Source organism: Anser anser (genome assembly GCF_964211835.1).
Source record: "Anser anser genome assembly, chromosome: Z".
NCBI lineage: Eukaryota > Metazoa > Chordata > Aves > Anseriformes > Anatidae > Anser > Anser anser.
This window is the reverse complement of record NC_139723.1, coordinates 28,097,546-28,124,270: the sequence shown is the minus strand read 5'-3', so window position 1 is coordinate 28,124,270 and position 26,725 is coordinate 28,097,546. Positions and strand designations below refer to the sequence as shown.

Here is a 26,725-nt window from a genome sequence, read left to right as displayed (position 1 = left end):
TAGAACAAGACAGAAAGCACCACATTTTTACAAATTTGAAAATACTTAAGAGCACTGAAACTGTGAACAACAACATGAAATGGATTATTAGATCATTTCTACCACAGCTGAACTGGCCAGTAAAAGCAAGTATGTCACTGTTACCATTTCAGTGATGAAATGAGCACAGGTGAGGCTGTTGTGCCTGATCAATGCCTTGATCGTGGTTCCCCAGCGCTGGCAGGGGGCTGCAGGGCTGCTGCGTGCGGTGAGGCTGGGGCTGCCCTGTGCAGACACAGCCGGTTCCAGACAGCTCCAGCGGCCTCACCGCAGGGCACAGCTGAGCCCCGCAGACAAGATGGTGGTGCCTTGGGGAAACGGGTTTAAGAAAGGGGGAAAATGGTGCATGTGGGAGAGAGGAGTGAGGAGCAAGTGTGAAAAAAACATCCCTGCAGCCCCCAAGGTCAGTGCAGAAGGAGGGCAGGAGGTACTCCAGATGCCACAGCAGAAGTTCCCCTGTGGCCCGTGGAGAGACCGTGGCAGAGCAGCTGGGCATCTCCTGAAGGACTGCAGCCTGTGGAAGGCCCCACACAGGAGCAGGGGAAAAGCGTGAGGAGGAAGAAGCAGCAGAGCAAAGCTGGGATGGACTGAGCACAGCCCCCATGCCCCATCCCCTTCTGGTGCCTGTTGGGTAAGGGAGAGGTAGAGGAATCAGGAAGGAAGGGGTGAAGTTGAGCCCTGGGAGAAGGGGAGGTCAGGGGGAAAGGCATGTTAGTTTTTGTCTTTGTCTGTCACCATCCAAACCTAATTTATTTGCCGATGAATTGAATTAATGTTCCCCAAGTCATGCATGTTTTGCCTGTGATGGTATTTGGTAGGTGATCTCCCTGTCCTTTAATTGATCCACAGGCTTTGTCATCTTACTTCATCCCCCTGTCCTGCTGAGAAGTGGGGTGAGAGGGCAGCTGGGTGAGCATCCAGCAGCCAGCCAAGGTCAGCCCACCACTACTGCCCATGAAGTTCACAGAAATAAACCTGTGTATTAACAAATCAGATTTTATGCCAAATGAAACATAATTTGAAGCATCTGCCTAAAATTTGTTCCCATAATTATGAAAGACATTGAGAAACAGAGAACTGCCTCTATCTTACCTGTATTATCATTAACATTTCAATTAAAAAAATAAACAAACAAAAAAACTACTCAGTATCATAGGAAAAGGAATTTTGGTTCAGTGATAGATAAGAAGTTTTGAAAATCATCAACGTTCCTTTCCCTCCCTCACCTCAAATATGCTTTTTTGGCTTAGGAGACATCCTGTAGTAATACCTGATAAAAGAAAGACATACTGTGGCTTCTCTGCAGCATATATTTGGAATAAAAATACTTGAAAACAATATGTTATTAACATTGTATATGTTTATTGCATTACATTATTTCACAATGTATTAAAATAGTACATACTATGTACTGTTATTCCAGTCTTAATGTAATAAAATAATATGGAAGTTTTAGGAGAAAAAAAAAGTGTTAAAACAATAAAATTAAATCTGTAACACTACCTACAATTCATGGGCAAAGTATTTTAAAACTAAATTTACAGTATTTGTTTTCAGCTTAAACAGCTAATATTCCACGATAACTACATTAGCTTTCATGCTTTGGATTGGAGCTGTAGTACAGTTTTGAAGTGAATCCCCTGAGCATTTAATGCACATTGGTTTTGAAGAGAGATTTTGGCGCATGGAAACTACATTATTTTTGGAAGATGTCCAATGAACAAGGTGTGCATCAAATTTATCTCCACACCTAAAGCAGAAAGAAGGGTCTGAAAAGCTATCTGAAGCTGACAAACACCTTCAAACACTATGAATGGTGGTGACATCCAGGACAGAGGCCCAAAGTGAATTTAGTCTGAAGTAGAAGTCTTGATCCATATATACATAAAGTTTTTATGTCTACAACTACTTTGATCATTTGATCCATATTGATATTGCACTGCATTACGTGTTATGTAGACAGAGCCTTTGTTTCAAGGTAGTTATTAAAATAGATCCAAACATTTAAACTGTAGCTGACTCACAGAACATTTCTGCCAATAAGAACATTTATGCCTCTTGAGTGTGATGCTGCATGCAATTATTCTTGCAGCTAGAGAAGATGTACCACTTAAAAACATCTAAAATCAACATTTCCAGCTGAAGATATGCATAAATGTGTAATATGCACCATGGTATATAGTTTGATGTTAGCATGTGATACTGTTCAGTGAAAGTAAGAGGTCTGTAAAACAAAATCAAATTATTATTGCTTATATTCAAGTAAAATGTATCACCATGAAACTTCAAGAATTTATAGCTGAAGTTCCAATCATACTTTAATTATGAGGTTTTTTTTGGCCATTTTACTCCATTTAGTCTAAATTTTGTGACAGATGCACATAAGCAGTGGAAAAAGTAATAAGTAAAGAACAGTAAAATAAGTAAAAGTTCTATCTGAAAGAAAATTCATGGAGTTAATTAAAATCAAGAACACTTCCCTACCTGAGTCAGACCTAGTATTTAAACAAGTTATTTAGAAAAACCTAAGTAATGAGCTCTTTCTAGGTTTATTCCTTATATAAAAGTCTGATTACTAGGGAAAATACATAGAAATAATACACAATCTTTGCTTGTATGCAAAGATTATACTCAGTTCACATAGTTTTTGTCTGTTTGTATGTGCCAGTTTTCTATTTCTTTTAGAGTCAGCATTTTAGAGGAAGCATTTTTCATCATTACTAGGAATTTACAAGTACACTTCCAAGAATATAAACTGGAATCTGACAAAGTTGGTAGAGCTTGTGACACTGCATTTTGGATATACATATACATAAATTAACACTAGAGCTTCTGAAAAAAACACAGGTATAACAGTTTTGCTTCAGGAAAGTGATTTTCAAACTGTCTGTTACCAGCCAGTGGGTCACAGAATGATACTAGTCAATCTGCCACCCTGTACACGAGCACCAAGAGAGGAATCAGGGCCAGTGGTTAGCTAATGGCCCACAACTTGCGCGGGTGGACACCACTCTCAAGTCCGCCATCAATCTTTCTGGGCAAATTGCTGGTTCTTTATTTTTGTCTCAGTTACCCATCTATCAAATAGCGAAGTATTCTCATTGATATTGTCCACAGAACATCAGTACAATTTTATGAAATAGTGAGTATTTAGTTACTAACAGTAAGATAGAAAAGGATGCATTGTAAGATAGATAAAACGTAACTTACTAGTAAGACTACAAAGAGCAAAGTAAATATAGTAGTAATGGTTATGAGTCTCCAAGTATTAATACCATTTTTTTTTTCTCTCAGCTAAAACTCCCAGACTTCTGAAGCTGTAACAGTATGTACTACTTTTCAGACATCATTTGCATTAATAAAGCCTTTTAAGCCCTTAATATGTTTACTTCTGACTTAAGTAGATTTGCTCTATTGCTTTCTCACGTGTCAGGTATGCTCTTTCTCCCACTAATTTAGAAAACACTTTAGATGTGAATTTTTTCTTTCCCTTTCTCACCTTAGTCTTTTAAGGGACTTTGTAATCACAGAATGGTTGAGGACCATGTCTAGGGGGCTTTGGAGTACCTCCACGGAGGGAGGCTCTGCAACATCTCTGGTCAACCTCTGCCAGTGCCCTGTCACCTGAATAGCAAAGAAGCACTTCCTGATCATAGAATCACTGAAATTTAATTGAAAAGATGAACTCTACTATCCACTTAACACTCGGGATAAGCATCTAGGGAAGATAACTGGTATTTTTATGGTGCCTATATATGACTGTCTTAGTTTGAAACATCGTGGGTTGTGAAAATACTTTAACATTTGTATTTTTATGTACTCAACATTTGATTCTGCAGACAAAGGTTCCGTCAAAGCATCATTGGACCACACAGCTGTAGCAATCCTCTTGCTGTTCAGATATGAACATGAGAACATGTCCCATGTTTCAATTTATGCCCACTGCCTCTTGTCCTGGCACCAGACACAACTGAAAAGAGCCTAGGTCCATCCTCTTGCACCCTCCCTTCAGGTATTTTTACACATTGATAAAATGTGCACTCCAGGAGCGTGTTGAGGATAACGTCCTTGTCCAGGTATTAGACAAACCAACAAGAGGAGAAGCGTTATTGGACCTGGTGCTCACCGGTGTGGATGAATTCATTAAAGAGGTTAAGAACAGAGGCAGTGTGGGCTGCAGCAACCATGCCCTGGTTGAGTTTGTGATCTCAAGGAATATGGGCCTGGCAAGGAGCAAAGTCAGGACCCTGAACTTCCAAAGAGTGAAATTCCTGCTATTTAAAGACCTAGTGGACGAGATCCCCTGGCACACTGTCCTTAGGGACAAAGGAGCTGAACAGAGCTGGCAACTCTTTAAGGACACTTTTCTTAGAGTGCAAGAGCTCTCCATCCCCATGTGTAAGAAATCAAGCAGGGAAGGTAGGAAACCAGGATGGCTGAGCAAGGCCTGCTGGTCAAACTGAGGGGTAACAAGGAAATGCACAGGCAGTGGAAGCAGGGACACATGGCCTGGGAAGAGTACAGGGATGCTGCCCACATGTGCAGGGATGGGATCAGGAAAGCCAAGGCACAGGTGGAAATGAGCTTGGCAAGAGATGCAAAGAATAAAAAGAAAGGATTCTACAGGTACATTGCTCAGAAAAGAAAGGCTAAGGAGAGTGTTCCCGTTCTGATAAACAAGAAGGAAGAACTGGTAACAACAGATAGGGAGAAGGCTGAGTACTCAACTACTTCTTTGTTTCAGTCTTCACCGGCAGTGAACCTTCTCACATCTCTCAAGTCCCTGAACCTCTAGGCAGGGGCAGGGGGAGCAAAATCCCTTTCACTGTTAAGTGAAGAGCCAGTTCAAGACCACTGGATGAAACTGAACAGGTACACGTCTATGGGGCTCAATGCCGGGCATCCCAGAGTCCGGAGGGAACTGGCTGATGGAGTTGCCAAGCCTCTCTCCATCCTATTTGAGAAGTCCGGGCAGTCAGGTGAAGTCCCTGGTGAATGGAAAAAGGGAAACATCATTCCCATTTTTAAAAAGAGTAGAAAGGAAGACACGGAGAATTACATGCTGGTGAGCCTCACTTCTGTGCCTGGGAAGATGATGGAACGAATTCACCTGGAAGCAATATTAAGGCACATGCAAGACAAGGAGGTGATCCAAGACAGCCAGCACAGCTTCATCAAGGGGAAATCATGCCTGACTAGTCTGGTGATCTTCTGTGATAGCGTGACTGCATCAGCCAACAAGGGACGACTGACCGATGTCATCTACCTGGGCTTCTGTAAGGCCTTTGACATGGCCCCACATGACATCCTGATCTTCAAAGTAGGTCAGGCTGGATGGGGCCCTGGGCAACCTGATCTAGTGGGTGGCATCCCTGCCCTTGGCAGGGGGTTGGAACTGGATGATCTTCAAGATCCCTTCTAATCCAAGCCATTGTATGATTCTCTCCTGAGACTACCTCCTGAATTTTTTCTCTAGGATGAACAGTCATGACTCACTCTGTCTTTCTTCATAGGAGATGATCCAGTCCCCTCAGTCACCTCTGTGGTCCCTTGCTGGATTCCTTCCAGTATGTCCACGTCCCTCTGGCAGTGGGGATCCCAGAACTGGACACAGCTCTCCACGTGTGGCCTCCCTCACCAGTGCTGAGGAGAGGGGAGGGGGCACCTCCCTCCCCCTGCCGCCAACCCTTTGCCTGACACCACCCAGGACACCGCTGGCCTTCTCTGCCACAAAAGCGCAGTCTGGCTCCTGTTCAGCTCGGTGCCCACCAGGACCCCCAGGGCCCTTTCTGCAGAGCTGCTTTCCAGTTAACCATTCCCAACCCGCTACTGGGGCTGTTCCTCCCCAGGTGCGGGACTCTGCCCTTCCCCTTGCTGACTCGCATGAGGTCCCTGTCAGCCCACGTCTCCAGCCTGCTGGGGTCCCTCTGGTGGCAGCACAGCCCTCTGGTGTATTGGGCACTCCTCCCAGTTTCGGGTCATCTGCAAACATGCTGACGCATCATGGATATCATTGACAAAGATGTTAAATGGGACTCAGTATTGACCCCTGGAATATTCTGCTTGTTACTGACCTCCAGCGAGACTGCACCACTGATCAACTCCCTCCGGGCCTGGCTGTTCAGCACGTTTTCAGTCCACCTTGCTGTTGGCCCACCCAGCCCATATTTCAGCTGCTTCTCCATGAGGTTCGAATGGAATGCTGTGCCAAAAGCCCTACCGAAGTTTAGGTGCGCAATACTCACTGTTCTCCCTTTATCTACCAAGATGTCATTTCATCACAGAGGTGATCAAGTCATAATTATCAAGAGTAATCTTTCTCTCAGACACTTACTTTTCTTATTCTTGTGAGGAGTTGTTTCTTGGAGTACATAAAAACTAGCAATGTCTAGCAGATACAGTAATATTTAAATCATGCTAAATCCCACCAAAAGTTCTTTTACTTTGCACTTTTAATAACTTGCCATTCAGTGGGGTGAAGCAGCATGAGTACAGTGTCATTCTCAGTGCTTCACCTTCAGCCACTTCAGTTTCTGCAATTTCATCTACTGTAAATGTATTTTTCAGTATCTTTTTTCCCTGCTCTCTTACTTGTAATGTCTTCACACTGTCTATTTGTTTAACATTTGCTATTTCATTCCTAAGGCTTATAAATGCCCTCAAAATTAGGGTATCTTGTTAGCATTTTTGCTGTCATTTTACATCTGCTTCGTATCCTCAGTAATTTGTTGTATTTGCATTTTTAAAAGCATCTTAAAAAACATTATTACATTAGCTACCTCATGCTTTCCTTTTTTATTCTGAGGGGTTGCTGTGATTTTTTGACATATTGCATACAGCTTCTTCATTGCTTCTCCTCGTATCTGACGGTCTCCTTTAAGATGATATTCATATTTTTCAGCCCAGAAACAAGACAAAATAACCAAAATTGCACTATGGCCACTATGATTTATTACAGAATTTATAGCTATAATCTGAAATAAGTCAGGATATCAGAAAGTATTACTTCCATTGCTTTAAATTAGTAAGTTACAGCTTTAATTTTCTTCCACTTACCAGGATTCTAATTCATGTAAATTTGCTACGGATAAAAGGAAACAGCTCTAGCATAATACTGTTATGGTGCTCATCAAATACCCTTTGCATCTTAACCTTCCATATGAAGTACACAGAATAGGGTTTCATTCAAGAGTCAGTATATACGATAGATGACATTTCAAGCATTTGCTTGAAAACTGTATACATAGAGAGCTGATAACAGAAAACAACTGTGAAGAGTCACTATTACACACTATTACAGATAACTTCAATGTTAAATATCTGTAGTAATTCATCTAACTTTCTAGACAGTCATTAAAAAAACACATACATAAAGAAAGTGAGTATGTTCTATTTGTTTTCTTTCTTCTCTATAATGATACCTAAAGCAAACATCCTGAAACAGTGCAGATATAATTGCATTAGGTGTCTCTCTCTACATGGGGCATTGCTTTTCTTCTCATGCAGCACTTTCTACTTGCTTCAGTAATTCCATAAATTCAATATATATCTTCTTTAACATAGAAAATCAGCAAATATTCCTTATTTTACATTGTGAAAGGTGTACAAATTGGGAACAAATTACACTGAGCCTCTATAGAACAAGTTCGTTTCTACAAGAGAAGCTATGACTCTCACTATTTAATACCATGATTATGCAAGTTCCTATTGCTATTAGAAACAAATGCCTTCCCTCCAACTACTAAAGAATAAAAATTAATATGTAAATTGGAGATCTGAGTTTTAAGCAGTTCCTCTAAATGCAAACAGGGCACTGACTACAAATCACTAACATGGGTTGAATATGCTGAATCTGCGAGAGAGAGATCATATAAGCCTTTTGCTAAAAATTCAATAGCAAGTTAAAGAGGAAGTAGAGGCAATTCCTCTGTGCTGGGAGTTGTTACCATCTGGATTCATGTCTGTCAGTGAAGAAATAAACCACATAAGCTTTTCTCTAAGGACTCTGCTCCCCTTCCCCCGCCCCCCAGAGGAAATACACTGAAAGTAATACCTAGTATTTGAATGGAATTCCATCAATTAAAACAAAAGTGTAAACTCATTACTAAAGCAGCAGGACAGACTGCCTCACCGAACTAATTAGCCATTTTATAGCCCCTCCCTGGATCATGCAGTTAAAACACTCCTAGGTGACAAAAACAAGTAATTAATTAGTGAACAGGATCAGTTTATCCCCTCTGCACATTTAATTCAACCAAAATAGTCTATTACCTGATCAAAAAAGAAGGAGTGGCAGGTCTAAAAGTGAAACTGCAATTTCTTTGTGGACCATAGACACTACCTCTCCTTCAACCACATTAGGTAGTGTTCAGTGGTTGCTAGCCAACTAAGTCAAAATATACCTATTTCAAAACTGTCTTGATGCTCACATGGTGCTCCTTTTGCTATATATGAACACAGTCAAAATTATGTGTCTTAATAACAGACTGGAAAAGTATTAGAAGGTCAGAAACACCTCGTACGTGTTCTATGCTGTCCTCCCCCTTTTACACTTTGTATTATTGATTTCTCCACATTAGTTCACATATCACTATGAACACTGGAGAATTCTAAGAAAACAGTGATGAGCTGAGGTTTTACCCTGCTGGGCAGCCAAACTCCACCACAATCGCTCTCTCACTCGGAGAGTGTAGGCTGGAAAGAAAAAAAAAAGGCTCATGGGTTGAGATAAGGATAATTTAATTAAAGGGAAAAGGAAGGGGGAAACAAGAAGCAAAGGCCTTGTGGAAGCAAAGAGAAAGTGAAAAATAATTACTCTCTAGTTCCCATCAATGAGCAATGTTTGGCCATGTCCTAGGAATCAGGGCATCAATACGAGTAGTGATTGTTTGGGAGGACAGACGTCTTCAAAATGGGAGTCCCCACCCCCTCCTTCCCCTTCCTTCCCTTTTATTGCTGAGTGTGACACCATATGGCACATAATATCCCTTAGGTCGGTTTAGGTCAGCTGCTTTGGCACCCGCATGTCTTGCCCACCCCCAGGCAACTGGCTTGGGCAGTTAGAGGGAGCCATGATAATACGGTCATAGAATCATTCAGGTTGGAAGAGACCTCCAAGATCATCTGGTCCAACCATCACCCTACTACCAATGTTACCCACTACACCACGTCCCTAAGCACCAGGTCAAACCTGTCCTTAAATACCCCCAGGGACGATGACTTCACCACTTCCCTGAGAAACCCGTTCCAATGCCTGAACACTCTTTTATGAGAAGAAATGTCTCCTAATTTCCAACCTGAACTTCCTCTGGCGCAACTTGAGGCCATTCCCTCTTGTCCTATCGCTAGTTATCTGTGAGAAGAGGCCAACCCCCAGCTCCCCACGCCTTCCTTTCAAGTAGCTGTAGAGAGCCAATGCTTTGTCAGCACTATTCAGCAATAGACAAAACACTGGTGTGATACCAATGCTGTTCTAGCTACAAGTGCAGAGCACAGCACTGCAGGGAAAGTTAACTCCATCCCAGCCAGACCCAGTACAAGTTGTAATAATAATAATCACTTCTCTCCGTTCCTCATATAATACAAGTCCACCTTCATTCTCAGAGAAGAACAGGGCTAGGAAAACAGAGAAGACCCAAGTTAGATGCAGCAGTGAGTTCTTAATAATGTCTAGTGTTCTGCTTACTATCCAGAGTTTTCAATATTGCCCAGCTTTTCTCAACTACAAAATAGGTAGATTTTTCCACCTCACAGCAGTAAGTGACATTCAATTACTTTCTCTGAAGTATTTTGCAACTTGCAGGTAAGAGACTTAAAAATTTGGAAAAACAGCTTAAAAGAGAAAAAAAAAAGTTAGAAACCAAACCACAAATAACTGTATCCAGTAGCTGAACAACACCACAATAACTGGCTTGTATCTAAAAATGGACTTTTTCCACAGAACCCGCACTGCCCTGCTCACTCTCATAGTCACGGCGGTTAGAGCTATCAGATAAAACAATTTCTAACATCTTGGTGAACATCCATCTGTGAATGAAGCTTACCAAGTTCACTTTAATCAAAAGACAAACTTTAAGTAATAAAGGCCAAAGAAAACAGGAAAAAAAATAACAGCCAATAAACCTTAAACATTAAAATTAATGCATGGCTTAACTAGAAATTGATGGAATGCAAAAGAAACTATTCCTAAATATCAGATTTCTACAAAATAACAAAGCTATATTGAAATATAAAATATGCTCAGTAGATATTGGGAGGCGGTGCTACGTGTTTTAAAGATGCTGCAAGTATGGATGAATACACAGTTGAGGATCACCCTTTCTGCTTTGGGTACATTTTTACCTGGGATGCATCCCAGGTTCCTACCACACAATATGGGGCACCTGCCCACTAAAGAGGTAATAATGGAGGAAAATAAAGTAATGGAAATTTGCTGTTTGCAGCTCAGAGATGTGACTATACAAACTGACGCATTACAAAACTTTTACCTTCTTTGAAATTCACTCAGGAAAGTTATTGGGTATCCTCCATTTTCCTAGTATGACAAGGTTTCCATACCAACTATTTTGAAAGAGGGAAAGATGGGCATGGTAGACAATGAGTTCCCCTGAAGAGAACCAAATACCATAGAACTAGTAGACTATAAAGACAGAAATGAAACAATAAATCTATACATCATCTATTCCTCCCACCTTTTTCCTCTTTCTGAGGAATGTCTGCTTTTAGAACAGAAACATTCCTATCAGCAGCATCTACATGTTTTTCATCAGCCTTGTTTCTCAACTTTTTTTTAGAACATAATAGTTATTATTTGTACTTTTCTGAACAATTATTTTGATGAATACAGAATCATAGTCATTTTAGTCTATAATAATCTTCTTTGCATTGATGTCCCTGTAGATTTTTAGATTTTTATAACCCTTTCTTCCTGTGCAATTCTGATTGCATGTAATGAGCTGAGCAAAATGTAAGACTTATGAATGTCTAATGTCATTTTTTCCCCCCCTTATACTTCATTTATCTCTTGAAACAATGGTTTGCAATTCAATTTATTTTTTATCTCATTTTTTTTCTTCTGTTACTCAGGAAAACTTACCTTATCTTTGTCCAACATGAACAACTTAAGTGGGTACATAAGTGCTCCCTACAATTTTAAAGTAATGCTAAACTTACAGGTAGTCGTCCCCAAAGGAGAACCAAAGATCTACATAACCTTTACAAATTAAGGCCTTTACAAATTAAGTTTGGACAACTGTACAATAAACTATCTAGCTTCCTTACTTCTGAAAAAGTTATGGGTTAGACTATGAGAATCCAATTCTAGAAAAAAAGTTACAAAAAACAATTCTAGTGATAGTCTTAACAAAAACTAAGAATCTGGATAGTGCTAGCACTGGATGATAAGTAACTTTATGGAAATCCTATATTATTAGGGCAACTGAAAACTGGAAAACACATTCCAGAAATCCCCAACAGCAGCACACACAGAAATACCACTACTGGATCCCATGCAACCATTCCTACAGTCTTGAAAGAACGTTAGAGTACAGTAGGTACAAATAGGATGGAACAGTTCAGTTGGAAGGGACCTACAAAGATCATTAAGTCCAACTGCCTCACCACTTCAGGGCTAACCAAAAGCTGAAGCACATTAATGAAGGCATTGACTAAGAGCCTCTCGAACACTGACAGGTATGGGGCATCAATCACCAACTAGGAAGCCTGTTCCAGTGTTTGACCACTCTCATGGTAAAGACATTTTTCCTAATGTACAGTCTGAACTTCTTCTGGCATAGCTTTGTGTCGTTCTCATGAGTCCTATCATCAGTTACCAGGAAGCAGAGGCCTGCACCTCCTTCTCCCCTTCCCTTCCTCAGGAAGTTGCAGAGAGCCATAAGGTTGCCTCTTGGCCTTCTTTTCTCCAGACCAGACAACTGTCCTCAGCCTCTCCTCCCAGGACATACTTTCCAGCCCTTTTACCAGTTTTGTTGCCCTTCTCTGGATGCTTCAAAGTGTCTTACAATCATATTTATTGTCCTCTCAACAGAAGCCAGCAATGCACACTTGCTTTCCAGAAGGTCAACTGCATCCTGGGCTGCATCAACAGAGGGGTGGCCAGCAGGTCAAGGGTGGTGATTGTCCCCCTCTGCTCTGCCCTTGTGAGGCCCCACTTGGAGTGCTGCATCAAGGTCTGGGGCCCCCAGCACAAGAATCTGGATCTGCTAGAGCAGGTCCAGAGGAGCACCTCTCCTATGAAGAAAGGCTGAGAGAACTGGGGCTGTTCAGCCTGCAGAAGGGAAGGCTGCAGGGTGACCTCACTGCAGCTTTTCAGTACTTGAAGAGGGCTTATATAAAAGATAAGACAGCAACTTTTTGCTCAATCAGATAATGACAGGACAAGGGGGAATGGCTTTAAACTAAAAGAGGGGAGATTTAGATTAGAGGTTTGGAGGAAATTCTCCACTCAGAGGGTGTGAGGCACTGGAACAGGTTGCCCAGAGAGGCTGTGGATGCCCCATCCCTGGAGGTGTTCAAGACCAGGTTGGATGAGGCCCTGAGCAACCTGGTCTAATGAGAGGTGTCCCTGCCCATTGCAGGGGGTTGGAACTGGGTGATCTTTAAGGTCCTTTCCAAATGAAGCCATTCTGTGATTTTATGATTTATACTGTGAAGCCCAGAGCTGCACACAATATTCAAGGTGAGGCCGTACCAATGCTAAATACAGTGGGAGCATCACCACTTTTGACTGGCTGGTGATGCTGTATTTATGCACCCCACAATGCAGTTTGCCCTCTTGGCTGCCAGGGCACGATGCTGGCCATGCTGAGCCTGCTGTCACCAGCACCCACAGGTCCCTTTCTGCTGAGCTGCTCTCCAGCCACTCAACTCCCAGCTTGTTCCTGTGTCTGGCAGCGCTCTGCCCCAGGGGCAGCTCCCAGCATTTACATTGTTAAACTTCATGCCACCAATGAATGTCCAGTGTATCTAGGTCCCTTTGCAAGACCTCCCCCTTGAGATTAGACTCAAAAAGTCTGTAGTTTCCTATGTCTTTTCTAATGACCTTCTGGTAGATCGGTGTTACGCTGGCTAACTTCCTGTCAGTGGGGAGACCTCAGATTCCCAAGATCTTTGGTGGGTTATTGAAAGGGGTCCAGCTATAACATCTGCTGACTTCTTCAGTACTCTGAGGTGAATCCCATCAGGCCCCATGGTCTTACAAACACCCAGCTGATACAATCTCAGCTTATAATTTTTGTTACCACAGATGAGAAGTCACTGCTCCCCTAGTTGTGGTCCTTCCAACTCTGACAACTGGGCAGCCCAAGATCTGTCATTGTGATTAAAAATTGAGGCAAAAAACAATGAAACAAACAAAAAACCAAAAACCATTAAATGACTCTGCCTTTTCCTCATCCTTACCTTTAAGCAAAAACATGGATAAGTTTATGATTCTCATAACATTTTTAATATTCCTCAAAAACCTATTTGATATTCAACTGAATTATACAGAAAATTAAGTGTCCAGAAAGTAATCAGCCAAGATGGATAACTCTTTAAGTATCTAAGATGGATAATTATCCAAGATGGATCAGAAGTTTTCATTCTTTGCTCAAGAAAGTTGCAACTCAAATTCACAGAGACATCTTCCATTTCCAAAATCAGATGTACAAATAGATTGAGTTGTTCCCAGTAAGCAAACACCATATTCAAGTAAAAGTTTCCATATGTACCATATCATTCATAGAAGCAACGAAGATGAAACACGACAGCAGAGCATATGATTATATGCATTATATACATTCTTTATGTAATAATATCATGGAGTTCATCAACCTACTTGATGGTACAAAACTTGCTGCAGTAACTGTCCTTGCCCTTTTATACAAGGAGGGCTTCTCAGTTCTTAATTCTGAATTAAGTTTTGAATGTTTTACATATTCTATTCTGTAGCACAATGTCAACTTATTATCGATTTCTCTATACAGAGGCATTAAATACTGGTTTAACTTGTTCACAAACTTGATAATACCTGAAGAGACAAACTATCTCTGTTGTCTATCATACATCACTGATAGAAAAGCTTGTAGGCTGCATTTAAAGAAAATGTCAAAAGTTGTGTAATTTTTAGCACTGATTTAATGAATAAGCTTTTTAGAAGATCAAATTTTCTTTCTGTTTAACTTTTTTTTCTAATGTTAATATTATACATTGCATGTAGTTTAAAACAATTTAACACTAATAATGGAAAGTAGAGCATGAGAAGTCAACGAAAAACATCACAAGCACCCAAGGAACCATAAAATTCAGAAGCATAATTATAATACAGGTTAGTATCTGTCTTTTCATCTTTTTCACTAGATTAAGACAAATGAGCACAATAGTATCTGCAGAGCTTTTCAGGTCTCAATGAAAAAGAAGGTATTTTAAAATTTAAAAGCTTCACCTGAGGCAGGTGTGCTGGGTTTATATGGCAAGGTTTTGGTAGCAGTAGGGGCTACAGGGGTGGCCTCTGTGATGAGAGACAAGGAGCTGTCCCACTTGTGGTTAGACAGTGCCACTTTCAGCCAGCTGCAAAATGGACCCACTGCTGGCCAAAGCTGAGCCTGTAAGCAATGCTGGTTGTGCCTCCATGGCAACAGACTTAAGAAAGGCTAAGAAATGCTGTTCAACAGCAGCTACGATAGAGGAATGACAAAATGTGAGAGAAACAGCCCTGCAGGCACCAAGGTAAGTGGAGATGAGGGGGAGAAGGTGCTCCAGGTGCCAAGGAAGAGACTTCCCTGCAGCCCATGGGTCCCACACGGAGCAGATCTCCACGCTGCAGCCCCCCCGTGGAGGAGCCCCCGGTGGAGCAGGGGGATGTGGCCTGGAGGAGGCTGCGGCCCACGGAGAGCCCCCGCAGGAGCAGGCCCCGGGCCGGAGCTGCAGCCCGTGGAGAGGAGCCCACGCAGGAGCAGGGGGTCTGGGGGGAGCTGCCGCCCACCCGTGGGGGACCCGTGCTGGAGCAGCTTGCTCCTGAAGGACTGCAACCTGTGGTATAGATCCACACTGAAGCAGGGAATAATGTGAGAGAGGAGCAGGAAAGCCTAAGTTTTATGAACTGACCTCAAGTCCCATTTCCCATCCCCCTGTTCTGCTTATTGGGAAGGAGGCAGAAGAGTGGGAAGTGAAGTTGATCCTGTTAAGAAGAGGGTAGAAAAGGTTTTTTTTCAGTTTGCTTTTACTTCTCACCATCCTACTCTGTTATTAATTAGCAATAAATTAAATTAGTCTTCCCCAAGGTGATTTGCCTGTGGCAGTAATTGGTGAGTGGTCTCCCTGTCCTTATCTTGCTTGACCCATGGTTTTTTTTTCATCATATTTTCTCCCTGTCCTGCTAAGAAGGGAGGCTGAGAGAGCAACTGCGTGGGCATCTAGCAGCCAGGCAAGGTCAAGCCATCACAGCAGGCAAAAAGTTTAGCCACTAGCGCTCTTTCAACAGCTAACACCAACAATGTTATATTGTGGATTAATCTGTTAGCTCTAATGCATTCATATAACTGAAATGTGTCTGCTCCTACCAGCAGACAAGTATGGATTAAGATTTCAGAAGTAACATATGAATCTGGACTAAAGTTCATGTTTTTAGTTGACTGAATATTATATAGGCATTAGAGCCCAAGACAATTTATTTAATGAAGTTAAAAAATGAAAAGCTAATAATCACAGTAAAAAGATACAAAGCATTTAGCATAACTAAGGTACAAGAGGCTACATATTCATGAAATAATATACAGGAATAAGAAAGAAACCAAATAAATCGGGCTTGATTAGAGCTTAGAAGGAAAAGACAAAGCAGAGTAGTAGTAGAGTCAAATAGTGCTAGACAAGAGGGTTGTATTGTAGTTCAATTTTTGTAGCTAGGACATTAAGAAAATATGCCTCTTGAATTTTTAAGAGAAAGACATAAAGGAAACTAATACCAAAACCAGAGAGAAGAATCATCTATATTTTAAAACAATTATTACATTTATTTTTTTTTCCGTATCTAGTAAGGTAAAAATTTGACTGGATGGCAGAGGTAACTTTTGGAAACTGCAAGAACTAACATGTACATGCACATTCATCACAAGAAGATTTTATAGCCGGGAAGGGTTAAGGACTACATGTTAGTAAATCCAAGCGCTCTAAGTCCATCACCTACTGAACAACACCCTTCTTCTCTTACCGAACCTTCAATGCTATTTCATTAAATCATCTGCTACAAGATTGTCCTTCTCCTGGAACATCCAGTATTCTCTATTTCAAAGAAGCCACCCTGCCTCTGGCTATTGTCTGTCTCTGTTGAAGCATGCTCACTCATGTATAGTGTTGATTGCCAATGGATTTGGAATGCTCCCATGCCCTCTGCGAACTCAGAGGTGCTGGAAACACTTTCCTGTGCTTAATCTAAAGATGGGAATAGAATTAAGTATTAGAAAACTACTGCAGAGCTTTTGATTTACTGTACCTGGCTATTATTCTGAAATATTTCCACACATACACACAAATTATATCACTACACTTTAGATACACATGATCCTCTTCACTGTTTAAATTTTTACCTTTATTTTAGCATTTGCAGTGGGCAAAGGTTATAAAATAAATAAGCAAAGTTCAGCTAAGCATTTGCTAAACTTCTAAAATCTTTCTGCAGAAAGAGATTATGGATACTGCTACGTATTTTGGAAATTTGCTAGAAGATTATAGAAAGTGTCACAAGACAATGTAGTGAAGTTGCCTGTCCTCATTTATCAGCTTTGTTAATGATCTGAAGGAAAAGTCAAATAGCAATTTAATTAAATTTCCAGATGATAGCAAATTAGGAGCTGCTACAAACACCAATAAGGGCAAAGAAATAAAAAAAAATGGAAGAAAGAAAGGTTGGGAAAAACCTGTTGGAAACAACAAAATTAGACTTAAACTGTAAAACATAAATGAAGATATTTTGAAAAATTAAGCCTAAATACAAACATTTGCTGGGACTTCTCGTTGCCCAGAGAAAAGAAGGTTCAGAGGAGATCTTAGCAATGTATATAAATACTTGAAGGGACAGTGCAAAGAGGGCAGAGACAGGCTCTTTTCAGAGGTGCCCAGTGACAGGACGAGAGGCAATGGGCACAGACTGAAACATGGGACACATGCTCCTGTGCTCACGTCTGAACACCAGGAGCACGGATTTACTGTGCGGGTGACCAAGCACTGGCACAGGCTGCCCACAGAGCCTGTGGGGTCTCCCTCCTTGAGGATCTCCAAAAGCCCCCTGGACGTGGTACTGGGCACCCTGCTCTGAGTGGCCCTGCCTGAGCTCCCTGCCAGACTCAACCACTTTGTGATTTGGTGAGTGCTGGTTTAATAATATCTACTTTTCTGTCTCAATAGAAACAAATTTCCACTAAAAAAAAATAGAACTCATTCTTCTTTCCTGATACTTAACATTTGGACATATTGTGCAATACCTTGTCTCTATATACACCTTGACTCTATATTCTTGAATTAGCTTACAAGGCTCCTCACCCCCACCTTTTTACCTTTTTTTTTTTTTTTTAATTTCTGCCACACTACTCAATAACTGCCTCAGGTACAGCTCTTGCAGGGTTCTACTTGCCTTCAATTTTTCTCTGCTTATGAGTCATTGTGTTTGCAATGCAAAGAGAAAATTTCTGAGACACAACTTCCTCGTATCTACAGCTCATCTCATCAAACAATGCAGTAACTTCCTACCAGTTCTTACTGGTAGCAAAACTTCCTTTCTTTTACATGGCTTAGCTTTGCTGATTCCTTTTCCATTGTAAAAAGTTCATGTGCTCATGGCCTGATGAGTTGGAGAAGGAGATAAGAAATATTTTGCCCTACTATCATAACTAATCTTGTCGGCAATCTTGTCTTAACCGTGACAAATTAATAGTCATAACAAAGTAGCAAAGGTAATCATAATTATTTATAGCTTTGATTTGGAATGCAACTTTCTCCTGCTCACTAATGACACTGCCTACGATTGTATGTATAAGCAGCAAAGTTGACAGACCTTCCGCAGTAAGAGAAACCAAAATATACAAAAATGGAAAAAGATGACATTATAGCAAATAAAATGAAGGGCAGAACCAACGGTAAAGGATGTAAGTACAATTTAAAAGCAGAAAGTCCAGATTATTATTGTTGTCAAGCTGACATTTATGAGGCAAGAAACAAAATAAATACCAAACTAAATGATTAAGCACAATAATGAAGAATACAAAAATGACTGGAAATGGCAATATATGTTTTTCGTATTTCTCCAGGACCTTTGTTTCTCTGAAAAGTGTTAAGCTATAGTTTTTCATTTAGGAGAATATTTAGAGGAAACAAGGCTGATACACTGTAAAGTGCATGGAGTAGTCATTGCAATACACAGCTTTCAAAAGACTAAAGTTCTCTAAGTGTCATTTAGAAATATAAGTCAAACGTAACTCAGATTACTTAAACCACGAACAGGATGACAGCAAATCCCTGGGAAGAAACCTGTCTCTAGCTCACTGTAGATTGGAAAGTGTGAAAGAATACTGGCTGGAACAAAAACAGCTAATGAATTTGGCACTATTTTCCCATATATAACTACAAAAACAACAAAAGGAAATAAAGTACTTTGCATACAGTTAAAACCAGTAAATGACTTTTTTTTTTTTTTAACTAGCTATTACCTGTAAATATTAGCCACAAACTTAAAACCTGGCTCCACTAAAGTTAACTAATTTAATGGAAAATCAGGATTTCAAGATTTGTTTTTAAGCTGAATATGATCAAACATTCGACTATATTTTTTCTAACTTTGTTTAGTTTCTCTAAAATCAGATATAGTCTCTTGAGAGGAATTGTGCAAACCTGAATTAACATGGGGGAGTCACATGGAAAAGTGGAGCATAAGAATTGTCTTGGTGTCAGAACAAAGTAAATTCCCTCTTTCCAGTAAAGAATTAAAGCATTAATTTCCTTTGGAAGCACATGGTTGTGTTTGTGGGCTGTGACCATGGCAACTATGGCTACTAGAGAAACATATTCTCCAAGTGATGGAAGCTTCCGCTTCTGTTTTCAAAAATTTTGTTATTAGGTCACCCTAATCAGACTATTTTTCTTTTCTTACACAATGTAATTTCACGATAATAGATTTTTTTCAACTTTTTTTTTTTTTTACAACAATTTTTACTTCAATCAACCAGGATTTTTTTTCTTTTGCATTTTTAATATTGAGTTTTCTCTAACTAGGAGTTTTCACCTATGTTCTTACTTCCCCCCCAAATTACGAATTTTATTTACCACTTTCTAATATTAGTGTCAAGAGCTGCATGTAGCATTCTGTTAAATTGCTCTGCTACCTTATAGAATGGTCTATTTTTTTTTTCATTTACCAATTTCCAGTATGTGGGTACCTATTCCAAAGCTTTAAGTATCTCAGCAAAAGATGACATGAACGATACAGTATGCTAGATAAAAAATGAATTTGTGTCTTGAATATACATATCAGAATATAAAAGAAGTATACAATTCATCAGTGAAATAAAAGTTGTATATGTAGTCTAGAATCTTAGGGGAAATACATGAAAAAGACTTCTTTTTTTATTATTATTTTTTATCTCCAGATTAGGTCAGCAGCTGCAGCTATGATCTTAGCCTAACGGGATCTGAGTTGTCCCCCACAGATATCTCTACATTAGCAAGTAATTCAGTACAAGAGAAACAGATAAACAGACTGAAGTAGCTGGTGATGAGGCTCCTCAGATTTCCATTACATGCAGTTACAGAGATTTACTTGTCATCAGACGTAGTCTGTTTTTGTTTGCAAAATATGGTCCTAAATTGTGCAGCCAAGCTGTGGTACAAATTTGGGTTTCCTCAACTGCAGGCTTCCTAGGGAATACCATTTTGCCCTTTCCCAATCCTAGGCAGATGTCAGCAGCATAGCTGCACATCAGAGCCCTTCACAGAAGCCTCCACATTATTTCTGCTCCTTCTTGTAGTATTTCTGAGTTACATCGTTGTGCCTGATGATGTCTTCACCTTCCAATTCCACATTTAGACAACATCTACTGCAAGGGGCTCAAAAATCCAGTAAAGATGAGCTAAGCAGTTTTAAAGAATTGATTAAAACTATTATAGAAAAATCCTGGTTCTCAAATCTAAAAGACTGTCAAGCCACACATCAGTTGCTATAAAACACTGACCAAAATGAAGCTGAAGGACTTCAGTTTAGTAGTTACTTAGTAGTTAAAACATGCAAAAACTGCCCGTTGAAGGAAAGAAGATATTTTTATATTTTACATAGAAAAATCTGCCATAACTTTTAGATTTTTCTGAGTTCCTTCTGCCTTACACTCTCTGAAGATTATAATGCTCTCTTGTGGTAGGAAAGATGGTTATTTACTTATAAACATATAAACACTTTATTTTAATTTACTATTGAAGTCCAGCTGTGTTATAGAGGAATAATGATATACACTGAGAAGCTAAACAAGCTCTTGAAAATTAAAACACATTAAAAATAACCAGGATAAATAAATATGTCTGTAACCACAGTAATATTATTTCACACTTGAATTCAACTAAAATAATGACAACAGCAGCATGGGAGATCCTGTCATCTCAGTTCTGCCATCCATGTTCACAATATTCAGAATTTCTGTTCAGGAACATGATGATCTCTAATCATTTCAAGCTATAAATACATTAAACTTGCATCTCTGACTAGTTTTCATGTTAGCAGTTATGTTAGCTCTAACAAGGATTACGTGAAATACTAGACGGAGGCAGAGGTGGTCCCTGTAAAAGCAAATGACAAGGGAGCGGGTTCACAACTCCATACGTGCCCTTGGGAGAAGGGTAAGAAACTAGTCTGAATAATCATGTGCAGAAGACTGTCTGAACAAGCAACAATGGGAAGAAAGGGTAGCTTCCTGGCAGTGAATGAGAAGTCAGGAAGGTCTATGATAACAAATAGGAAGGACAGCCAATTCATTTGCTAGTGAATGGGAATGGAACTGTTTATAACCAGCTATTAAGAAGTGATACTCATAGGCAGAAAGGTTAAAAACTACTTGTTTAAGCATTTATAAGCTTAATCATCGTTCGAATCTCAAAAATCCTGCCCAGAAATTAATCTAAAAACAGGAAGACTTTCTAATCAAGTATTGTTATTTATTCTACCATCCCAATTCAAGTATTGTTACTTTTTTTACCATCCTAATTCCTATATATAGTTTTGCAAAACTGGGACTTGGCCCTTATTTCACTGATCTATTTTTATTTCCCAGAACCCATGAGACTTGATGAAGTATTCGACACCCAGCTTTGCCAGGAGCTTTTTCTGTCAGTCTTGAGTGACTCAGCTTTTATCTGTGAACAACAAAATACTGTAACATTGATTCAACAATTCTTACAGCTCCATGTACCTTGATGATCTCTCTCAATCTTCCAAATCAGTTAACATGCCAATAAAGCTTTCTTCACTGCCTCTTGCCTTGCATAAGGGATTTTGAAATATCCTTTGACAAAAAGTAAGACCCTATTTCAATCAATACTCACAGTTATATAAAAATGTTTCATAAAAGCATATCCTCACACTATAACTCTGCCAAGCAAGATAGAAAGAGGATGAAACCTAGAGTAATGACAAAAAGTGAGAGAACATAGCACGCACTTAGCTTACTGTAAATTTTATTTTACTCATTCTTAGCAAGTGTGATCCCTTTAAGATACATTAAATTTGTTCAGAATCTTTTTATGAGAAATACCTAGTGAAACTGAATTTACCTTTGAACTGAGCTGAACATGCATAACCTCACCTAAGTTTCTCTCAGGTTTATGAAAAAATGTCTTGATTCTCAAAGAAAGATGAACGGTAAGTTGGAAACCAGTATTTTCTTGGTTGTTTGATAGGCAGAACTATAGACCATCTATGAATCATGCAGAATAATATCCTCTGTAAAACACTGTTTTTCAGTTGCATAAACTTAATGTTTTTTTTCACAAAGGCACACTAAAATCCATTTTACATTCTTTCTCTGTCTCTTTTTCATTACGTACACAGACATATACCTACACTGAATGTAACACTTCAGTGATAAAAATACTGCAATGTAAAGTTCTGAGGCACTCCTGAAAAGCCTCCTGAGGTACAGGGAACAACTACACTACAGTAAGGTATATAATCATTAGCACTATCTGTAAAAATAGTGGTTAAACATTTTGTCAAATCCCTAAAATAGCTATAACCTTGTATGCATATATATACACATACGTGTCTGTATATATGTGTGCATCTGTACAAAAAATTAGAAAATGGGAAAATGTATATTCCCCTCAAAAAAGTACTTTGCAAATTTATTTTTTATTACCACTGACATATAGCCTAAAAGATTTTGATTAGAATTAAAGTATCTTCCTGTCTCAGACAACTAGGTTACATTCCTCTTTGTACTGTCAAGAATCAGCATCAGGAAACCAATACATAATATATTAATGTAACATATATTTTGTCTTCTGGAAATACTAACTAGAATTTTCTGGTACAAGGAAAAAAAAATAAAAAATAAAAACTTTCACATTCCAAAGAAAAGAAAACAATGCACATTAAAGCATACTTTGGCTTTGCTAAACAAACACTGATGCACGGACTTCTGGTCAATGATCCATGATCAAAAAAAAATCCTGTATCCCATTTCCAAGGTGACTGGCAAATAGCTGACTACATTCCTCCTCTTCTCCCCAGTCCACCTACTTCTGCTTTTGTCTTATCTGATGATCTAATTGTTTGTTCATCGTTTAGCACTAATGCATCCTTTACCCACTGTAAAAATGTTATCCTGCAGTACATCTTTCTGCCTGATACAAATCATCAAAAACATTTCTTTTAAAAAACTGTAAAAACACCACCAGCAGTATAATCAGCTATAAATATGGCCTGCATCTCCTGGTTACGATATATTTAGAATCTGATGGTTTTGAACAAGAAGGTATCTCAACTTTCTGAGCAGATTTAATATGAAACTTTGAACTCTGAAATACAGTAAACAGAGAATTACTACTGTATCTTCCTGACAATAACATGTATTGAAGGTTTGCAAGAGCAGTCATTATCATCTAAGGACAACCTATCCAGTTGAATTCAATGACAGTTTTTCTGTTAATTTCAAAGCTTTGTTTAATGTACACACTCCATTTTGCAACATCTCCTGCAATTAGACTTTGGTCTGTGGGCTCAGTTAATTTCTCACTACAATTTACTGGTAAAATTCTTACCACAAAGATGGCAAGCAAGCCACTATTTTATTCTAAATAACCAGACGGACTGTGTTAACAGCAAATTAATTCTAATGCACGGAATAAAAGTTCATCTGTCTGTAAAATGTCTGAGCTTTTCATTTTTTATTCAGTTTCAGTGGGAGGTTAGGACCCTTGGTTGAATACTGATTTCCCTTGATACCTCTTGATACTTTCAGATTCGCACCTTACCATTTCTTCCTAAGTATTACTATTAAAGGTACAATGCTCTCCAAACTTTGTTTTTAAATGAAATCAAAAACCATTGTTTAAGAAATAGGAGTATATTGGATAAGAAAGTAGGTAATAGACCTATTTCTGAAAGAGTATGTAAATGTTGAAATTGTTCAACATTACAGTACATTTTTCCTCTCTGGAAGAAATTATGGAATTTCAAACTTATTTGCAATTTTTTTCATTTCCTACTCAAAGAACCTAGATTGCACAAACTAGGAAAATGTGGAGGAAACATGTCTGATGGCATACTAGAATTTCATATTCTACCTCTTAAAGTTCAATAGTAAGCTCACAGAAACTAAAATTCTTGTTCAGAGCAAAGAAAGTTAAGAGTATGTGGAACTGTAAAAATGAATCCTATGAAACTAAAAAGATATGAGGTAGAAATGTCTGAGTATTGTATATAATAGTAACCTAGTTAGCGTATTGCACACATGCCAAAAGTACAATGTTTTCCCCACCCTCAAACTATCAAAACATGAGTCAGTACCATGAACTTAATGTAAGACTTAGGTGTTTCCAACTATAGACACTACCTATTGAAGGTCATTCATTTGAATGCAGACAGTTCAGAAAGAGGGAAAAGGGTGTTCCCAGATATAAGTGCAGTGAGTGTCACTTCCACCTCACACATGGCAACGTCTTACGCTTTCCTTAAGTAAAAAGAGAGAGCTTAGAAGCCAAGAAACCCTAACTGCCACGGCATCTCTAAAATCTAACAAACAATTGGCAGGTAACAGTTGGGGTGGACTGACAGAGGCAGTCTGAATGGGAACCTTGTTCTGCTCTCATCCCCAGTCAAAGGACTTCATTCACCAGAGCAGCTTGAGAAGAAACAAATCCACTAGTGTTAAATTAAGATTTCACGTCATGTGTAATTTATATATAAATACATGAAACAGTCATGCTTCCTCAAAAATACAATGCAGAGAGTAACGCTGTTGATTAGAAGAAATAAGTTACCTTCTAATAGTAAATTCAAGCTCCAGTTGCTAACTGAAGAATTAGATGTAGCAACACAAAATGCCACAGTGGAATGTTAAACGTTTCTAACTATTGTGAGAAATAATAGACTTTTTAGCTTTCCTTGTATTAGTGGTTATTGGTGATTTCTATCACCACGGATATTTATAATACAATATTTAATTGCCAATATGGTCATTGTATTTATTTAAAATAATGTATTTTTTTTTAAACAGTAAGTCTAAAAAATGATTCTGCAATAACAAGCTAAACAATTTATCTATTACCTGTCTTTAGTTTAGGTATTTAAATTTTAGTTTATCTAAGTTAATCTATATAATTTATATACTGTTTAGGCAATAACATGCCCAAACAATCCATCTCTTTATGATATTTCAAGTCACAATCCTAGGAAATGTGACATACTGAAATCTGAGAGAATATCTTTCCCATTTAACAGAAAACACAGAAAAGATGACGTTCAAGCTCAATAATTAAGAAAGTTTATCATAAAATGGAAATATCAATCTCACTGAATCCTTTAAGAAAGTTTAAATATGAATATAAAGGACTATCTTTGGCTGACCATAGCTGATTATCCTGGGTAACATTCAGCTGATATAAAGATTGCATGTTGCCTAGAGGTAAGATGAAATCTAAAGGAAATTACTCACAAATGCGATGAAACACTATAATTGCCTTATCAAAAGAAAAGCACTTCACAGAAAGAAAAAGTAAATTTCTGCTTATTTATTTTATATGAAGAAACTTCAACTTGCCACTACAAACTGCGTAACAGCAGAATTAATTATGTCTTATACTAAATTAGCCTCTGGTAAATATTCATTATTAATTTAAGCCTTAGAACAACCATAGTTAAACAACAACTTTGTTTTGCACTACTATTAATAGATGCCTTGGTAAAGTAGTATTTGACAAGAAAACTAGCAAATGACAAAGATAATTGGTGCTAGAAATTACCACTGGCAAACAAAATCTGCCCTAACAGCACCTGAAGCAAGCAATGTGACAATCATAAAACAAATAAACAAAACATAAAATAAATAAATAAATAAATGAAGGCAAAAGAAGACAACAGCACTTCAAGTAATATCATTAATGTGGGAACCATTATATTATGCATTGGGTTTACATGCAAGGTTTTGGTAGTGGGGGGCTGCAGGGGAGGCCTCTGTGAGCAGAGCCCAGCAGCTGCCCCATGTCAGAGCAGAGCCAGCTCCAGCTGCTCCAACAGGGACCTGCAGCTGGCCACAGCTAAGCCAGGGGGTGATGCTGGTTGGGCCTCTGGGAGAGCAGACTGAAGGATGGGAAAAAACTGCTGTGCCAAAGCATCTGGGAGAGCGAGGAGTGAGAACCAGCCCTGCAGTCCCCCAGGTGATTGCAGCAGGAGGGCAGGCGGTGCTCCAGGCAGGCAGCAGCAGTTCCCCTGCGGCATGTGCAGGGAAAGACCCGTGGTGGAGCAGGCTGTCCCCCTGCAGCCCGTGGGTCCCACACGGAGCAGATCTCCACGCTGCAGCCCCCCCCGTGGAGGAGCCCCCGCTGGAGCAGGTGGATGTGGCCTGGAGGAGGCTGCGGCCCATGGAGAGCCCCCGCAGGAGCAGGCCCCGGGCCGGAGCTGCAGCCCGTGGAGAGGAGCCCACGCAGGAGCAGGGGGTCTGGGGGGAGCTGCCGCCCACCCGTGGGGGACCCGTGCTGGAGCAGTTTGCTCCTGGGGGATGGATGGACCCCGTGGTACGGAGCCATGTGGCAGCAGTTCTTGAAGAGCTGCTGCCTGCGGGCAGCCCCTGCAGGCTCAGTTCGGGCAGGACGGCATCCCGTGGGAGGGACCGCACGGGGAGCAGGGGCAGAGAGTGACCGAGAAGGAGCGGCAGAGACGAAGCATCAGGGACTGGCCACAGGCCCCATTCCCCTGTTCCCCTGCACTGCTTGGGCAAAGGGGGAAGCAGAGTAGAGGTAAAGTCGGGAGCGATGGTGAGCCTGGGAAGGAGAGGTTGGGGAGAAGGTATTTTTAGTTTGCTTTTATTTCTCACTATGCTACTCTGTTATCAATTGACAATAAATTCAATTAATCTTCCCCAAGTTGAGTCTGTTTTGCCCATGAGAGTAATCAGTGAACAATCTGCCTGTCCTTATCTCAACACACAAGGTATTTTCT

At 39.8% G+C, this 26,725-nt stretch overlaps 1 protein-coding gene and 1 long non-coding RNA gene across 7 annotated transcripts in view; one reads left to right on the top strand and one right to left on the bottom strand.

Moving 5' to 3' along the window:
• Positions 1-26,725, bottom strand: part of FER (FER tyrosine kinase) — a 201,359-nt gene that overhangs the window by 16,077 nt on the left and 158,557 nt on the right. The window lies entirely within an intron of this gene.
• LOC310889198 overlaps positions 1-26,725 on the top strand; it is a 29,496-nt gene continuing 2,771 nt past the window's right edge. Inside the window, exon 1 of the long non-coding RNA XR_014576449.1 lies at positions 1-26,523. This is a non-coding gene — a long non-coding RNA (uncharacterized lncRNA). The remainder of the gene's footprint in view (positions 26,524-26,725) is intronic.